Source organism: Myotis brandtii, unplaced genomic scaffold (assembly GCF_000412655.1).
Source record: "Myotis brandtii unplaced genomic scaffold, ASM41265v1 scaffold18, whole genome shotgun sequence".
Classification (NCBI taxonomy): Eukaryota; Metazoa; Chordata; class Mammalia; order Chiroptera; family Vespertilionidae; genus Myotis; species Myotis brandtii.
This window is the reverse complement of record NW_005356674.1, coordinates 6,228,273-6,245,092: the sequence shown is the minus strand read 5'-3', so window position 1 is coordinate 6,245,092 and position 16,820 is coordinate 6,228,273. Positions and strand designations below refer to the sequence as shown.

The 16,820-nt window shown below is 41.2% G+C and overlaps 1 protein-coding gene across 1 annotated transcript in view; it reads right to left on the bottom strand.

Moving 5' to 3' along the window:
• The window catches only part of LOC102253473 (copine-4), a 110,108-nt gene extending 106,437 nt beyond the window's left edge, over nt 1–3,671 (bottom strand). The window contains exons 1-2 of the mRNA XM_005863674.2: nt 3,597–3,671; nt 695–769 (exon numbers count right to left, since the gene is read on the bottom strand). The gene's annotated coding sequence lies outside the window, so the exon portion shown is untranslated. The remainder of the gene's footprint in view (nt 1–694; nt 770–3,596) is intronic.
• Between the last annotated feature and the right edge of the window lie 13,149 nt (nt 3,672–16,820).

Here is a 16,820-nt window from a genome sequence, read left to right as displayed (position 1 = left end):
TTTTGGCTCTAGGCCTCCTTGATGGCCTTGCTGAACCTTCCTTGGACTGCATGGCATTCCAGGACACTGCCCCGCCCTTCCTTCCCTCTCTCCTTTATTCATTGTCAGACTTGCAGCATGGTCTGTGAGCTCTCCCAGACTTCCTCCCTATGTTCCTTACACAGGCATGTCTCCCAATAAAATCCTTGTATATTTAATCCTGTCTTGGATTATCTGAACCAACAAATCTTTGAATCTGTTCCCTCATTTGCAAAACAGTGTTAACAATCTCTGTTGGCTGGAAGTTATAAGAATGAATGAATGTGATAACACATGCAAAGCTCTTAACTCTGGCAAGTATAGGTGGCTCAATAAATGTGACTTTTTTTCCCTTTTCCATTTCTTCCTTTCCTTTAAAATGCCCCTACCAATGGGGTTAAATCATATTTACCCATGCATATCTGAGCTGTGGCATTTGGGAACAAATGAAGTCTTAGTGTAATAAAAATTTCCTGGTTTAATTGTAGACTCTCTCCTATCTCATTAACTAATTCACAATTTGGGGAAAGTCTTACTTTGCAGACCTCTCTGAAATCTCTGATCTGTTTAATAATGTAGGCTGAAATGGATAAAATAGCTATAGGGGAAAATCTGATTAAACTTTGTGTGCTGGCTTTATTACTTCCTTCAGTAAGGTTAATGCCAAACACTTTACCTTGTCATCCAATTTCCGGGCGTTGAATGCAAGTTCAACATAGTCATCATTGCCAGATAATTCTTCAGCAATCACCTACAGGAAAAAGCATGCATCAGCTGCAGTAATGGTTGGACCAATCAGCCCAGGAATTCATGAACAAATTTAGCTCATATTTGGTTCAAAATCAACAAAGACTGAGGCTGGAAAAGGAGATTTCTACAATGCTAGTGAACATGGCACAGCATTTCCAGGTGCTTAAGGCAACTCCTTAGAATAAACAATAGTAGATAACCAGATTTCACATGACAACACAACAGATGGGGTGTAGGCTGGAAGAAGAGACAATTTGGAGCAGCAGTTAGGAAGAGCATTGGATGGCACATCCACACATAATTATATATATATTTCCCCTTTGGAAAGTTGCAAATAAGGAGGAGCAGTAACATTTCCCCACTGTTTTTAGACCAACAAGGGATAGGGAAATAAACCAGTCTCTATGTCCTTTCTAAACCAATGATTATATGGCCATCAAAAAAATGTTCTAATTTTTTTTCTTTTTTAATTGACTTCAGAGAGGAAGGGAGAGGGAAAGAGAGATAGAAACATCAATGATGAGAGAGAATCACTGGTTGGCTGCCTCCTGTACTCCCACACTGGGGATTAAGCCCACAACCCAGGCATATGCCCTGATGGGGAATTGAACTGTGACTTCCAAGTTCATAGGTCAATGTTCAACCACTGAGCCACGCCTGCCAGGCTAATTCCTATTTTTTGTAAAAGACCCCCCGGGCTTTCTGAGATGAGATGAGATGAGAGAGAGAGAGAGAGAGAGACACCTTAACTCTCAAGAACAGAATTCTTGACAGAGATTTTGGTATAAGTGAAAATATAATATTATCTAAGAGCCTCTTTCATAATAAGTTGCTTTCCAATATTTAATAGTCAGTGATTCTCAAAGCCTGGGAACAGAAATTGGTGGAAAAACAGGAGAAAAACAATAATGACAAAAATCTAAGGACAGTCTAGTTACAGATAGGTTCAACCATTCATAAATAATGTTTAGGACCTCACCAGGCATTTAGAGGTGTAGGACATGGATACCCTCAACAAATTGCTTATGTCAAGCCACTGAGCTTTAATTCAATTATATCTCCAATCTATTTGGGCTCAACTTTTCCATTATAAGTTGGGTTCACCTTGTTAGCCTCTGGAAAATTTTATTTTGCACCTAATATTAAAGCCAAAAACTTTGCCTAAGAAATAGGAAACTTGAGTCCAGATAAGCAGTAAAAACTCAATAACTTTTTTGGTAAACCAGAAACCACCCTATGTAGATTTTCCATTTGGTCCTCTTTTGTACCTTGTCACCTTCATGCCTCTTACACTCCACTTGAGCAGTGGTCTTTAATTGCTTTGTGGTCACAGACACCTTTGGAAAGATGATGGAAGTTATGATCTTCATCTGCAGAAGCTTAGAAAATTTTGCACATATTTTCAAGAGTTTTCCAAAAGCTAACAGAGCCACTGTTTTGATCCAAAGACCCAAGATTATGAGAAGTATTTAATTATTTAAAATTAAGGAGATAAAGTTTCTCTGGGATGTGTGTAGGAAGAAAATCTCCAAGATACCTTAGAGAAAAAGGTGGCAAGGTGAGGTTTCCTTCCCATGAGAGAGACCCATGGCAAATCATACACCTGGTCTACCACTCCAGGCTTCTCTGGGTTTGTGGGCTTTGGGAATGAGCCTTTGGGTCCCTGGCTTTTTGGAGCACCCGGGGGGTCTTCAAAGCCATTTGTTCATCATTGAGCATGGCAGTCAAGAGAAGGCTTTGACATGACTGCATCATTTCAAATATTTAAGCAACAAATTCAGGTAAGTTATTGTAAGAATGGTCATAACTTTCACCACTAGGAATTCTCAGGATTTTTCCTTTAAAAAGTGGCCTACATTAACAAAGAATTAATCAGTCACTTTTAAGTTAAAAAGAAATGTTCAAAGGAACTCAGAAGGTTTGCCTCCTGGCAATTTATCTCCCTAGCAATTTAGATTCGCATAGCTAACTGGCTAGATTACTTTTTCTGCCTTTCTCAAAGGCTCTAATACAAGATGTCAATGTTTCAAATATAGGAAAATGTAAGATTTTATTTAGAAGTGCTCCCAGCAATTCCCATAGAAATTCTACACTTACAGAAAGTTTCTACAATCTGCACTATCCAAAATAGTAGCTGCCAGCCACATGTAACTATTGAGCACTTTGTATGTGGCTTGTGGGACTAAGCAATGAATATCTGCTTTTATTTAATTTTAAATAATTGTACATAAGCTTAAATAATCACATGTGGCTAATGACTACCAAATAGGACAGCATAGCTCTAAACTATTATAATGAAGAAAAGGGTTGAATGCTGGGCTCTCTGGTCTTGAAGCAACAAATCAAACCTTGGACTAAATGTGATTAGAGCAAATTTTTAATTCTTAGAAAAATGAGAGGCAGGGATAGGTAGTTTTGATGATGTGAAAACCCCACACAATTCCATGTTCTTACTGAGCTCAATGACTCCATCGCTGTTCCCTACTAGAACCTATATTGCAATTGCAGAAGTGCTTAGTAAAAGTAAATGGCTTTACTTTCAGGTCCTTTCTTTACCCCTTTTCCCTAGGGATACAAAGGTCAACATTGTATTGACAGGTGGAGAAAAAAAAAAAGAGGTGGTTTTTTTTTTTTACCCCTTTTCCCTAGGGATGAAAAGGTCAACATTGTATTGACAGGTGGAGGAAAAAAAACAAAGAGGTGCCTTGGATAGTTGCGTGATTGTGGCATCAGCTCCCAATAGCCACAGGGTCTGCTTTGCACAAGTCTGGTTTGCTCCAGCCAGCTCCACCCAGGCACCTGGCAGATGGCTGTATGGGGGGGCTTACCGTGATGGAGGACTTCCCCGCCGTGTTCCCGTGCTTCAGCAAGGATTTGGACAGCTTCCTCTGGGAAACAATCTGCACAAGGAAATGGAAGGTGGAGATAGCGGTCATCCAGCTGCAGGTCAACTTAATGAAGTTCCCTCTAAAAGTGCTCCATTCAGCTCTGCCTGAAGTGGTGACATCTATGTGCATTGATTTTCCAAGGACTTTCCACAAACCCCTCCTAAATACAGGTATTCCCCTTTTCCTCTTATGGCGTGTGGCATAAGAGAATGTGTGACGAGTGACAGATAACTCAGTCAGTTAGGAGGTGGTTTAATTGTTGCTGAGGGATTTATATCAAAATTAAATGGCAAATATTGGATCTATGTACATGAAGATAAAATAGATGAAGTTTCAGAATGATCTCAAATCAGTACTAAAACCTCTGTGTACAGTGGGGGATGGGGGTGCAGCAAGGGAAAGAAAACCAGGATCTAAATATACACATTTTGTATCTATTAGTTCTTGAGTTCTATTTTTAATATATTCATTAGGAAGCTATAAAATAAGTCATCAGGAAACTGATGCTCAGACAAGCCAATATAAGTAATTGGGGTTATCTCCATGATTAAGTGTTAATGCACAACGTGCAATGACAATTAAAATTGTTTATATTAGGAGCTATTTTTAGCAGAACCTGCCCCATCCCCCTCCTCCCCTCTTTCTTCCTTTTTTTTTGAAAGAGAAGTGTGATAAGGCATTGTGGCCCTGATGGATATGCTACCCATGATTCCCAAAGGAGAAAAGGCTTAAAAGAATCAAGTGAAAGCCAGGCTGGTGCCTAAGAGAGAACAAAGTCACCCCTTGCATTAGGCAGCTTCTATCTAAGGCAACTCCCAATGATTCTCACCTCCTGATATTCACCCCATTGTGTAATTCCATCTCCTGGAGTGTGGAGAGATCCAATGACTTGTTTCTAATGAACAGAATACCATAAAAGTGATGGGATGTCACTTCTGAGATTAAGTTACCAATTGGATGTGCCGGTCTTCTTGCTCACCAATTCTCGCTCTCTCAGAGCCCCTCAGGGGGAAGAAGCTGCAATGCTATTAGAAGCTCTAGAGAGCAGCCCATGTGGACAAGACTTGATTTCCAGCCAACAGCCAGCGAGAACCTGAGGCCTGCCAACAGCCACATGAGTGAGCTCAGAAGCACGTCCTCCCCCAAGTTGAGTTTTTGCATAACTCAACAGCAGCCTTTATGGACCCTGCTCCAGAGGACCCAGCCATGTTGCCCTCTCACCCCTACCCCGATTCCTGACACACAGAAACTGTGAGATGTTTATTTTTTAAAAGTTGTCAAGTTTGAGGGTGACTTTTTAATGCAGGATTAGGTAACAATACACATATTATTTACAGAAAGAGAAGAAAGGCAATCACTCTGAAAAGCAGGAAGACAAACCTAGTCTCTGATATTCTTACATCTTTTTGTCTCCGTGTTAGAGCAATGAAAATTCTGAGTGTGCTAGAGTCAAATGCAAAAAGTTCAGAGAACTTCCATAGGGCAAGCAGATTTAAAGACACTATTGTTTAGTTAGCTCTAATTGGAAGAGGAAAGAGTATTTATATTTAAAAAAATCACCTCATGATGATGGTGATGACGAAAATGACAAGGACAGCAATGGGAACTCCCATTTAAGTAGTGCATATCATGTGGCAGATGCTTTATTCACTCTACAAATATTTACTTAGCCCTTACTGAATGCTGGACTTGGTGCCAGGCATGACGAATAGAATGGAGCTTATGTTCTGGTGAAGGAGATTAGAATTAACCAAATGGTCAAATGAACAAAGAGAACTCGTCCCAAAGGAGAGTCGCACCGGTGGTGGGGAAATGAATGCACAGATGGTGGGGCGGATGGGAGTAGTCCACGTAAGAATCTCTTGTGGGAGACTAGGCAGGAGATGGTAGAGATGGAGAGAAAAGGCTGGATTTATGAGATATTTAAATGTAAAACTTTAGTCAGAATTTAGAAATGGACTGAATATGGAGGAAGAGGGAAGCATCATAAATGCATCACTAGATCAGATGGTCGAGCCCTTCACTAAGATAAGGGATATGAGAAGACTATATTAAGTTTGGGGGCAAAGAACACATGATCAGGTTTGGAACAGAAAATAGGTTGGAGTAGGTTGAAGAGGAAAGGAAGAGGGAAGGAAATGGAGCAAGCACATGAGGACAATTCTTTCAATAAATCTGGCTATGAAGTGGGGAAGAGAGTCATTTGCAGGGAATGAGAAATTGAGTAACGTTTTGATTTAGTGGTCACTTTGGTGCTAATTTTACACCCCCACAAATTTGGTATTATTAATTTCTTTTTCTAAATGAGGAAAATAGGACACAGAGAGTTTAAGTAATTTTTTCAAAGACACAGAGCTAAGAGGCAGGGATTTTATCATAGGTCTGACTTCAGAAACTGATCTCTAGCAACATTCAGACTGGTAAGAAAATTCATGACAGATTTAGAAAATTCTCAGTTGGATATGTACTACATGTGTTTGCTTTTAAGCCCTGGATACCATGTTAGTGTGCTTACCCATGTAGAAGATTGTAAAGAAATAATCAAGTTAGACCTCAAGAATGAATTAATCTGAAGGCCTTAGTTAAGGGCAGTGTAGCATAATTATTAAGATCATAGAATTTTTTATTTACAGCTGGCTATCAACAAAATGACATGAAAAATTCAGGAGATAAAGGAATTAGTATTCCATCCTATAGCCATTTCTGAATCCAAACTCCTCATCCTTTCCACCCTGCTCATTAAGAACTTGCCAGTTGCTCTTGTTCTGTAGACAAATCATTATCCCTTCTCCCTCCCCATTCACAGATCGTGAAAGCTACCATTTCCTAGAAAAATGTAGACATTATTCTTGAACTTGAGGTGAACCAAAACACAGAGGAAACAGAAAACAAACAGCATTAGAAGACTCTAGTTTCTCTCTAGGGGTTTTTCAGCAAGGAGGACTGAAGAAGACCAATAAATATAGGACAAGATGAGGGCCACCAGAAAGCACTTGCCCGGTCAACATCAGACCAAAGAGAGGCAACATACCTCGTTTCTGAAATAAACCTGGGCAGAAATACTTCTGCCCATTGTTATTGTGTTTCATTCACATTGGTTATCTACTTGTATGGCTCCAAGTGACCTCAACAACCCTCTCAGCACTGCAATAACCCACTCACTGGGTTATTAGGTGTGGGTAGATTGTCTTTACAGACTGTCTTCCCAGACAAGTCTTCAAGGAAAATCAAGGAAGACTTAACCAGTGAGAATCTGGATGGTCACAGTTCTTTCCTCACTCTTACCTAGAAATGCCAGCATTTCCACTTGTAGGGTGTGAAGAGAATGCTACTGTGCTCTAGCTCCTGCCTTCTACAAATTCTAGGAAGGTAAGCAATTGCACAGGAAATATTCCTTATTAAGAAGCGGGCAACTAGATATACAAATGAATAATCAAGCAGGCAATTAAACTTATTTTACAGCCCCCAGGCCTCCATCTCAGCTCCAAAGAATGAGTGATAATTAGGGTTTGAAACCTTTCCTTATAATCGTGATCGATAACAGTGATGCTGCCAATCTTACAACTGTTGGGAAAAAATAGTAGGGATGCCCAGATGGAGCAGCATCTATAGAGAAAAGCCTATTTGTTTGCAAATCCCACTTCTATATGCTTTGTTGCAGCTGAAGCAACTGCATCAGGTTCATGAAGGCTTTAGGTCTTGACAGGATGAGAAAGAATGACAAGGACTCACCCTGGTCCCAGCTGACATTTGAGGCCAACAAATATATAACTAGCTGTACTTGGCAACAAGATAAAGGGGATGTGCTTGTCAGAAGTCCTCTAATTTGATTATTTTCACCCCTTAGTGGGGTCACAGCTGCAATCCTTAGCATTCAACGAGAGTGACATATAGGGGGAGGAAATAGAAGTTGGAACACTCTTTTTAGCAAAGTTGGACCAGAGGGACATTAGTCCCATTAAGTCCATGATCTGCATGCTCACATGGATATGGGGAGGAAGTGGTTCTTCCCCTATGAAGTAGACAAATTCTGAAAGCATAGTCCTCATTTTATAGAGAAGTCTACTCTTTCATCTAGATGAATGGGAACAAAGCCAGGAGAATAAGATATGTTTTGGCCAATATTTCAACAAGTGTATGTATATTCAACTGAATTTTCTTTCAAAGTCTTTCAAAACAGTCATTTTGGGGATTAAGCAGTTATTTTTTCATGAGACTGCTTTTACTGAACATATTTTTCAGATGCTTTTTTGAAATCGCTGTAAGACTCTGTTGCACCAACAACGTTGATTGAAAACTTTCTCTGTGCCAGACACTGTTCTGGGGCTACAGTGGTGAACAGATTAAAAACACCTTTACTTGACAGTCACATCTCTAGTAGCCAGAACTGATAATCTCCAAAGCATGTATCAGAGACCTTTCATTCCTTAAAAGTTTACATATTGTATTAGAAAGGTCTTTCTATGGTAAGTCTGGAAATCACAGGATTAGAAAGGCATCTCAACTGCAGACATCAATAGAGCTTTAGTGGAAAATCCCCAAGGACAACCCTCTACTGAGCATTCCTTATAATTGTTTGGCCCCAGAACCCCTTGGTCAAAAACAGCATGACCAGTGCTCTGAAAGCTACTAGTAGAATGACTAATACCTAATGTCTCATTGTAGCAGACAGATCCCCTCAGGCCTTATGATTGCAGAACTGGCAGGACATGTCTTTGCCTGAAGGTTTTCTCTGGTATGCATGCCCATTGTCCACAGGCACAGCAGGCTGGAAGTGGGGATTATTAACACCATTTGGAATGGGCCTTAACCAATGATTGATCATCATTGGTACAGAAATCCTCCAGCTTCTTTGCTCCATGGTTGGGGGGTGACTCTGTGGTGTTTGTTCTACTTAGTCGCCTGTGTTTCCCCAGAGTATGGCATCCCTAAGAGACTAATACACTTAGTTCATGAGTCAAAGCCCGGATTCATGTCTTTATTGAAGCAACAATTGCATCCAGTGGCGATTTGTTAGACAATGCACCCTTTGTTTTATTGGCTGGTTTCTCTTTCCTGCCTCACTCCACTCCCCTTCTGGTGTTTCTTTCACCTCCCAAATAATCTACTTACTGTCTAATGCTTGACTGTTTCTGGGGAAAACAACCAAAACATTTTAATTTGTGTCAGATAATATGTCAAGTGCTTCATACACATTTATCCCATTTATTGTAATTTAATGATCAAACTTGCTCTTGCCCCCAAACAATTGAGATGAGAGGAGTAAAGTTTTGAGAAATTAAGGAGTTTATCTAAGGAGTTTATCTTAGCATTATGTACTGAATTTCATCCCCCCCACCCAAAATTCTTATGTTGAACTCCTAACCTGAAACTTAACTGTGTTTACTGATAGGGCCTTTAAGGAGATAATTAAGGTTAAATGCAATCAATAAGAAGCCCTAATCCAATATGACTGGTGTCCTTATAAGAAAAGAAAGAAGCATAAGATATGTTATGCTATGTGAGACTTACTGAAGATAGCCAGCAAAAGAGGCCTCACCAGAAACTAACCCTGCTATCACCTTGGCTCTGGAAGTCCAGCCTCCAGAACTATGAGAAAAAAAATTTCTGTTAAGGCATAACCAGTCTGTGGTATTTCATTATGGCAGCCCTAACAGATTAATATAAGCAGTAAAGCCAGGATTCATTCCTTCACTGAATAAATATTTATTGAGTGTCTATTATGTGTTGGATGTTAAGAAAAGAATAATGACACAAGATAGATGCGGATACTGCCCTCCCAGAGACAGTCAGATGAGACACATGTCAAATTCCAACTCTGTAAGGAAAAGCAATGCCATGCCATGAGAAGGGTAACTGGCCAGGTCTAGGAGGTCAGGTAAGGCATTTCTGAAGAAATTCTCCTGACTTGAAGACTATGGGAGAGGAGAATCAAACAGGGAGGGGAGGGATGATGCTTCAGTGGAGTGAACAGTAGGTACAAAGGTCATATGTGAGTATGAGGAGCAGAGTTGAGTATTACAGACAGAAAGAAGATGTTTAAGTTATCCCTAGAGACTATGTACTTGATACACCTGACTCTAGGTACTTTAGCAACATTGACTGTAGTAGGAGGAAAAAAGTGACCCCTGAAAGATATCCATGTTCTAATCCCTGAAAGCTGTGTATATTACCTTAAAATGGCAAAAAAGGGTGTCTTTGCAGATGTAACTAAGTTAGCATCTTGAGATGGGGAGTTCACCCTGGATTATCCATGTGGACTCTAAATGCAATCATAAGTGTCATTATAAAAGGGAATCAGGGGGAGATTTGATGAGATACACAAACAATTGAAATATGAAGACAGCCCTGACTGGTTTGGCTCAGTGGATAGAGCATTGGCCTGTGGACTGAAGGGTCCCGGGTTCGATTCCAGTCAAGGGCATGTACCTTGGTTGCAGGCACATCCCCAGTAGGGGGTGTGCAGGAGGCAGCTGATCGATGTTTCTAACTCTCTATCCCTCTCCCTTCCTCTCTGTAAAAAATCAATAAAATATATTTTAAAAAAATATGAAGACAGAGCAAAGAGAGATTTGAAGAGGCTAGATTTTTGGAGTGATGTGGCAATAAGCCAAGGAATGCCATCAGTCACCAGAGGTTGGAAGAAGCAAGAAATGGATTCTCTCTCAGGGCCTTCAGAAGGAGCAAAGTCCTGCCGACACCATGATTTCCGTTTTCACCCTCTAGAACTACGATACAAATTTCTTTAGTCTTAAGCCACCAAGTTTGTGATAATTTGAAGTAGTAGACATGAAAAACTAAAACTGACTTGCCCATGATCAGGTTCAGACTCCTAGGAAAAGATGCAATGATGGCCTCAGTGATGACTGATTTTAGGGAAATCCCTACCATCCCATTTCCTGCCCCAATACTTCTGGGCAATGTCACCTCACCTGGTAGACATCAGACCTGCTCAAGGTAAATACTGTGCCAGAAGAGCCTTCTCTTGGTGCTATTCTCCCATCTCTGGGTCTCCTTTCTCCCACCTCTGACCCAAATACCCACACTCTTGTCTGAGCACAGAGCAACCCCTGAGAACTTTGGCCTCTTTTATGTCTTTTTAAAAAATTTTTTATTTTATTGCTTAAAGTATTACAAAGAGTAGTACATATGTCTAATTTTTTCCGCCACTCTTGTATGTCTTATCAATAAAGGGAAGCCTTAAAAAATATTTTAAAGAGCATGAAAAGAAAACCCCTTCAAGGACTATGCTTTGTATTTTGCTATTTCCTCTGCCTAGGATTACTCACATCTTCTCCCCTTAAATGGCAAATTGTATTCATTCTTCAAGATCCACAATCCACATTAGAAGTTGGGAATAGCTGCTGGGATAGGAGTGGGGAACCTTTTTTCTTCCAAGGGCCATTTGAATATTTATAACATCATTCATGGGCCACACAAAATTATCAACTTAAAAATTAGCCTGCTATACTGTATCTGGTCAAACATTTAATTAACTCCCTAATGCCTTCTTGGCAGGGCCAGACCAAATGATTTAGTGGGCCTTATACGGCCTGAGGGCCAGATGTTCCCCACCCCTGGAGAAGACAAGTGAAGTTGCCTATGGAACTGAGAAGAACTTTTCCTTTGCTTTTCACACTGTGCCCTCCCCTTCTTATCCTATCTGGCCCCTTAGCAGCAGCAGCAGCAGCAGCAGCAGGACCTGGAAACTTGTTTCTCAGACCCCACCCCACCTACTGAGTCAGAATCTGCGTTTTAACAAAATCCCTAGGTGATCTGCATGCACCTTACAGTTGAGAAGCACTGAGCTAGAAAGTGAGAACTGCATGTAGACAATTTTAGTTCAATATGATCAGATTTAAAAGATTTATAGTAAAGGAATTTTAAATGAATCTGTTCTGCTGAGTTAGGCTTTTACTAATGGGTAAATGTGTAGGAAGCAAGAAAGGTACAATATTGAAACATTCCCAGACATTCAGGGGAGAGGACATAAAACATGAGTATGGGTGGATATAAATTTTATGTAAATTCAGTACAAGTCTCACTCCCCAGTGGAGACCCACAAAAGAACCACCCTAGGGAGAATGATTCAGAATGACAGGAGCATTGGGTAATCTACTAGTTTGGACTTCCTGTCTTAAGCTTTCTATTAAGCAGGGTTCTAATTACTTCAAGTCTAATTACAGGCTTTTACCCTTTCTCTGACTTCATTAGCAAGGGATTTAGTGGAGGAAAGGAGAGTCTCTGAGAGGGATTTCAGGACTGCTATGCCTTAATTATCCACCTTTGCCTCTGATGATGGGGGTGAGGCCCCATCATCACCACAAATGACCTAGCTCAGTTATTAATCAGAAGCCACCATCCCCCCACCCCCGGCCCCCCGTCCAACACCCAGTCACAACATGTGGCACTCAAGAGAAAGAGGAAAGAGCTGCATCTCCAAGCAGCCTAATGCCCAGGGTAGAGCATTTTGTCAGGTCAAGGGCACATGAGATCTGAATGAGATGGATGATGCAGGCTTTACAGTTGTTTCTTCCTAGTGATCATTGTCTAAATCTTGCTTTGAAAATGCTGGCAAGTGTTGCAGACTGGCCAAGGCACAGAATTGCTCGGCCTGCAATTGAAGGGATGTGGTCTGAGAGCCAGGAGGCCTGGATTTAACTCCTGGCTCCCCCACTTAGAAATGATGTGCACCTAAGCAAGTGGCTTTGAGGTTTAGGTGATTAGCAGGAAAACGAAGAAATACTGGTACTTTTCCATCAGGCGTTTGTGAGGATTAAATGAGATCATTGCAAAGCCTCGGCATAGGGTCTGGCAGTGTGTAAGAGCAGTTCTGCCCTCTGCCCGGAACACTTTCCTGGATGTCTTTCCATGATGAAGGCTCGCACTTTATTCTGGTCTCTCCTTAGAAAGGGCTTCCCTGGCATTCCTATCCAAATTAGCACCCGCCCCCTTCCCACCACTCTCTTCCTATCCCAGCTGGTTTTCCTTCATAGGGCTATTACTATCTGTTATTATATTACGTAGGAATAGGTAAGCTCCATGAGAGTAGGGCTTTGCCAACATTGTTCATGGCTGAGGCAGCACTATTTGAAGAGTGTCTAGCATATCCCAAGTGCCCAATAAATGAATGAATGAACATATGCATATGCATTTGAATAAGTCAATATATGTATATTAGCTTTTCATTATTATTGTCTGCATTAAATGCATCGTTCATTGAATGAATGAACAACTGGATGGATGAATGCATTCATATCAGTTATTTCCATCTGATTGTTAACCTGAACTGCTAAGTGAGCAACAGGTCTCTAATGAGGGAAGAATGAGGTCAGGGGTATTTCAGATAAACACTCACAAGTGGGGTATCTCTTTGCTGGTGGATGTCATGGGGCTACCTGAGCTGGGAGGGAGAGATTTTTTAGATATCAGAGTCAATTTATCAACTTGAGGGAAGGTTGCTTCTGTCTTGACCTCTCTGAGCAGTTTTACAGTGATAGCATTTAGGTAGAATTGCTACTCCACTTTTTTCAATCTGCAAAGGGTTGTGGAAATTGAACACAGTGTCGTAGGCAATGTGGCATAAGCGGGAGGCAGGTATTGATATCAGATCAACTTAGGTTTGAATTCTAGCTCTACAACTTTCTGTTGGCACGATCTCAGATGAGTTAGTTGAGCTCTCAATGCCTAGTTCTTGATCTATCAAGTGGAGACACACTGGCTTCACTGAACACAACACCATGGCTACAGCAAGGCCCCCAAATACCAGCCTTCCTCCCTTCTACTGACCACTTATGAGAAAAATCAGTGGGAAGACTTGGGAGATTTGTAAAGGCGTATGGACATTTTTCTTATTAAGTACATGAAATGGAAGCTCAACGTTAGTACAGTTTAGGAGTAAGGGAGGAAGAGCTTAGCACTCTGAATTTGAATCCAAATACCTATTGTTGCATCTTGGCTTTGCCATGTCAGGAGATGTGTAATCTTGGTCTATTGGTGATGATGATGATGATGATAACGTTGATAGCACCAAGCTCACAAATGCCTGGCACATGATCAGCTCTTAGTAAATGTCAGTTAGGAAAAGGACCTATTATCACAAAGGGACCATCAATTATATTGTTCTAATTGGGACACTTTTGAAAATGAAAGGGGACAGTGCTAATAATGAAACCACAGCAATAGGTATTAACTGGGATAGCCTAGCCCTTGGTGAATGGAGTCCTGGTTTACCCTAAAGTTGTTACCAGGATAATCAACATGGAAGAATGGATCCCCTCCTTGGATATATTGAGCAGAGGACCAGAGCATCAAAGAGCTGACCTTGGCTAAGCTCAGCACTGCTTTTCTCTTCCTCCCCAATTCGAGCTATTCTGATTCCACTGGAACCCCACAACAAATAGACTGTAATACTGGCTTGAATCTCATTGGAGAGAGGGAGAGGTTTGAAGAATTTCCGCTCCTTTGTTCCTGATGACTGGCTTGGGAATGTGTGCAAACCTCAGGCTCCCGGAGGCAGATGCCAAGGAAGAGGGGGTGAAGCATATAACCAGCTCACTCGGGGGCTCACCCGACCTGCCCTGGTGCACAGAGATGCCCCAAAGGTTCACATTCCATCCAAAACATAGTTAATGAATTCACACCTGCCCTCATTTTGTCCTTAAATCTGAAACCAAGACTCCTGGGAGTGATTGTGTAACCCAAGCAGTTATTGTTTTTTTTTCTCCCCTGAACTTTATTAATAAAAATATTCTCTTTCCCTAATTAGGTTTGAATTGGAGATTCTAGGCTTTGGGGAGGGGGGATGTCCATGCAGTTCCATGGAAGCTTCCTTAATCTATTCCTTATTAATGTTCCCAGCCCTCCGGGGTCTCTTCTGTAATCAAAAATAGTGTTAAAAACAATCAGCATCAGACTACCCACGCAAAGCCTTCTCCCTGGGGGCAGTGCCGTGGGGACCCAGCTTTACCTGCGGCATCTGTAAAATGCTTTCTCAAACACCTAACAGAGCACAGCCTCACAAATACCTCAGCCAAAGCATTTCCCCCAAACTCTCCAAATTAGGATCCTTTGCATGTTTTGAAGATCTTCATATGCTTAAGAATCGATACAATACTTAAGTGTCATACTCCTCTACCTGAATATGAGTTCCCTGAAATCAGCAGGCAGGTTTTATTATGGTTTTACTAGTATTTACTAGTATTGTAGAAACATGTCCTCCTACTCCTGTGGTCTGTGAAGAAATGGGTTCTTTAAGAGCTGGTACCGTATCCCCTCCCTCCCTGCCCCCTTTGGGAGAGAAGACATAGTTTAGTCTTATGATACATTGGATACTCAGAAATGTTTATGATAATCAGCAACTAAATTTCATAAGTAGCCTAAACTAAACAAACAAACAACAAAATTTGCAAGTTCTAAAATAATTAAAATAACTTTATAAATAGTTCAAAACCTTATTTTTGGTAAATAAAAATAATTGGTGGAGAATTAAATTGGGGGCCACTGTATTATTTTTGGTTAGTTGGCATATTGAGGATTTAGTTTTTGGTGCTATAGTGTCTCATGCTTCAAGTACAGAGTATTTTTGTATAAGGCACTCAAGGATGCTAACTGAGAAGGTATAGCAAGACAATGTTTGCAGGGAAAAGGCAAGGGCTAAGTTATGGTTAGGGCATGCGTAAACACCATGGAGATAGGGTGCAGAGTGGATTTTTCCAGTTAGTCATTCTGAGTGGGTGACAGGGATTGGAATGAAAGCTGGTTGGGAGCTTTGGTAGAGGTCCTGGGAGCTGCTTTCAAACCCAAGTGGCACCCAGCTGGTGTGGCTCAGTGATTGAGGTCACCCTATGAACCAGGAGGTCACGGTTTGCTTCCTGGTCAGGGCACATGCCCAGGTTGCAGGTTGGATCCCCAGTGTGGGTCGTCCAACAGGCAGTCAATCAATGATTATCTCTCATCATTGATGTTGCTATCTTTCTCTCCCTCTTCCTTCCTCTCTGAAATCAATAAAAACATATTTAAAAAACAAAACCAAGTGGCATATGTGGCTCCTTGTATGGGTAGACAGTTCCAGAGCACACTGGTGGGGTGAAATGGGGGCCAACTACCCTGAACCATCCTGGTTTAAAAGGTTGGGACCACAACAAACATCAAGAGTTGCTTTTCAGTAGTGACATATCAGTCCTTGCAAATTCTCACCCAGGTCCAGATCTCTTGCCCTTCTTCCATGTAATCATAAGGAATTAGGAGAGATATCCTATTACTGTGAATGTATATGGAACAGGATGTTAAACACAGGTCCATTTTAATTGCCATGAAACAGATCTTTTAAAAACTATCTTTGAAATTAAATAGACATAAAGAATTGCTTTCCTGGGGAGGGGGTTTTTAGGGAGGAGATACAGTCTGCAGCTGAATGACATGCTATATCATAGATGAGAAGAGCAGGGGATGGAGTGGGGGTGGGAACAGGGAGCATTCTCAAAAGGGATGAGAATGCAGGGACGATGCTTATTTTCAGAGGCAAGGGGAAAGGAAAGAGAGGAATAAGAATCATTGACTATTAAACTGTTAAGAACTTAGAGATTAATCAGAACAAAATGTCCCTCTATAAAAGAGGTCACTACATCAGAGAGGTTAAGCACGCTGCCCAAGATCACACAGGGAGCTGGTGGCAGATCCAGGACCGAGGGCTCAAGACTCCCATCCAGGATGTCAAAAAGGAGATTTGAAGGTACAAATGGTGGACTCCAGAGAAAGCAGAGGAATTTTCCTAGGATCTGAGTTTTAAGAAGATTATTTGTCTGACAAAGATAGCAGAGAAAAAGACAAAAAATAATTAATTGTTCTCCTCAGAGAACTAAAGGCTTGCTCAGTCACAATCATTCTTTGTGAATCCCACCCACCAATGAACAGAACAGCAGTCAGCATGGGAAGCAGTACTACTTCCCAGGATTTCTCAGCCAGTTCCTGGGAGCTGAGGCGATGGTATTGACTTGTAACATAATTTATCACTCATGGAGCTTCTGCTTACTCTAATTCTGCAAAGGAAAAGCTTTTCCTGTGAGAAGCAGAGGTAAATGAGTTGCCAGGGTAACGTGTAAAATTGACTTCCCTGGGCCGTCAGTTTTATGCCATGAAGATATTAGATGTTGTGCAACAAAA